General features: G+C 45.5%; 1 long non-coding RNA gene across 1 annotated transcript; it reads right to left on the reverse strand.

Annotated features, from left to right (window-relative positions):
• Window positions 1-302: 302 nt before the first annotated feature.
• On the reverse strand, window positions 303-1,635 carry LOC311024377. The gene is made up of 2 exons (XR_014598300.1): window positions 1,492-1,635; window positions 303-1,238 (listed from the first exon to the last, which is right to left on the reverse strand). It is a non-coding gene; the product is annotated as an uncharacterized lncRNA (long non-coding RNA).
• Between the last annotated feature and the right edge of the window lie 1,101 nt (window positions 1,636-2,736).

Here is a 2,736-nt window from a genome sequence, read left to right on the forward strand (position 1 = left end):
GACCTTAGCCTGGACCTTAGACTAGACCTTAGCCTGGACCTCAGCCTGGACCTTAGACTAGACCTTAGCCTGGACCCTAGCCTTGACCTTAGACTAGACCTCAGCCTGGCCCTAAGCCTATGAGTTTTGGTTGGGGAATGGCATCTTATCAGAGGTTCCAGTTCACCCTGCCTGAGTGCGTTATCTCTTTTCTGTGGTTTTCAATTAATCACAAGCGGTTTACAAATGTGAACCACCTCCCAGTACCAGTCATGGTTGTTAAAATGATGCATTGTATATAAAAAGAATGGTGTGGAAATGACTGTAGATGAATTCCAAATATTTTGTTTATTAAATCATACCATGATTGTATAAAATGCATTTAAATCCCTTATTTTATGGCAATTTTGCATATGCCCTTTGAATGTAAAGACAACACAGTGAATTACTTTAATTCAGCATCTCTGCCATCCATTCACCAATTCTGGTAACTTTAAATGAAATGCCTTCAGAGCACCAACCCTCTCATTCTCAAAATCACAAATACACAGGCACATGCATATAATAGTGGTACAAAAATACATTTTCTTAAAAAAAATTGAAATTCTTTGAAAATGTATACGGACATTCCAACTTGTTGTCTTATCTTGTTCCTCAAGTTAGTGTTGATAGCAATAAACAAGAAGCAGAAGAAGAGATAACAACCAGAGCCACGTGGTCCTGAAGCTGGGAGCTCCATCACCGGTGCGTGGGTCCTGGCAGCCTCTGGCGTTGTTGTTTGGCTTCGCGTCGTCAGGGTTTCCCTCAAAATGGACTGGCAGGCACTGATTGCTCAGCTCCTCACAGGCCAGGATCAGATGTTTGGTTTCCGCTCGGACACTCCGAATCCCGCACGTCCCCGGTTCACTCCTCACCGTGTAGAATGTGAACGGCATCCGGCTGATGCACAGGTTGTTCTTGTATATGACCCCTCCCTTGTTTGTGCACACCGCCTTCACCCTGTCCAGATCGCTTGAGCTCAGGAAGGACTGCGTGGGTCTGTCACAGCCCCCGTTATTCCTGATGTACTTCTCCCATTCGTTCTGGTTCAGAGAGGTTGGCGTATCGGAGCGGATGTGGCGTTTGAAGAAGGTGTTGAAGCCATTATTCCAATGACTGAGCTGGCAGGGAGCGTCGTTTCTAGCACAGGTTTGATGACCCAGCAGGAGCCAGATGGCAAACGTTAGGATAGCCCTGAGAGCAGCCATTACCCAGCAGACCTAGAGAGAAACGGAGACAATAACGTCATTACAATGGACAAACACTTGAGAGCCTTTCGCCTCTGTCATCGCTCAGGAACCTGATCATCTTTTTCTGTTTACCCAAATTGCCTCAGTGACACAACATGTAAGTAAACACTGTGTGTAAAAGAGTCTGACAAAGACACAGCTGTAGGCTACGTCTGTCTGCTGTGTTTTTACATCACAACAGGAGAATGCAGAACACAGCTGCTTCCTGAGGGAACTTCCCTACCTCGTTCCAGCAGCCGTGTGTGTGAGCCAAAAGTGACCTTAAAGCTCCAGGTTTCCAAGATCCCTCTTCTCTCAGTCGCAGTTGGTTCCTCCTTTCACTTCCTGTGTGAGCGGGAGTGGCCTAAACTGTGTGTGTGTGTGTGTGTGTGTGTGTGTGTGTGTGTGTGTGTGTGTGTGTGTGTGTGTGTGCAATACTTAAACATGTCCACACGGCTGTGCTTTAGAGCATGGGGAGACAGGATCCGGTTACAGCCATACTGGTGACGGCCAGTGGGCTATTTTTGGATGACTCAACGTGTGTGTGCGTGTGTGTGTGTGTGTGTGTGTGGTGTGTGTGTAGGTGTCGGCTTACTAAGCTACTAAGTTACTTTCATCATTGGGAAACAACTTTACTACTTTTTCTTGAGTTTGTTGAGTTAATTTAATTGTTAAAGGAGTCATCACCAGGAAATCGCAATTTCTCTTGTTAAAACATGCATATCTGTGTTTGACCTCAGTTGAAACTTGCCTGAAAGGCTGGAGTTTGAAAGTGGCGCCGTTTTTTCGCTTCTGCTCTTTTTCCGAACAGGAATAGCACACAAGGGTGTGCATTCCTAAAGCACGAGATTTTGATTCTGCGCCTTCGGTGACGTCACCGTGGCGGCTACTTGCATAAGCCCACCCCTCTTTCACCACCCAACCCCGCCCCGTCCGCTACCTGAAATCGCCGAAGCGCCGCCATTATGTTTTGGAGTCTGCATGCAGGCAAGCCCCCCCGGCTCTGTCCTTCCTGCGGCGAATCAACGCGCGCCTCATTACATATTATACAATGCACATCCGGACCAGTCAAAACCTCGCGCGTAATCTCGCGTGATAAAATCGCGGTACGAAAAAGGGTCAGAACAAGCTCAATGTTTGATTAAATTTTTTTTTTTTTTTTCTAATAAGTTTTACGAATTGATCCAAAGCGATCCAAGGGGGGCTGGATACGTATAAAACCAGGTTATGACTCCTTTAAGGACAAATAGTGTGTACGAAACAATGGCAGCACTGTGTGTTGTGTATGTGTTTAACATAGAGCCAAGATAAAGTAATTTCCAAGTAAAACAAAGCACAATGATGGAAATCTACATGCATACACACAACTACAGTAGAATGAGCAGCAAAAACATTCTTGCTATGTCCCCAAGGCAGATAAAAATTCCCCGATGTACAAACAATCTCTCAAATGAGTTATAATACAGCCTCTCAGAAACAAGAAACTTTT

The sequence above is a fragment of the Eutrigla gurnardus genome, assembly GCF_963514095.1.
Source record: "Eutrigla gurnardus genome assembly, chromosome: 14".
NCBI lineage: Eukaryota > Metazoa > Chordata > Actinopteri > Perciformes > Triglidae > Eutrigla > Eutrigla gurnardus.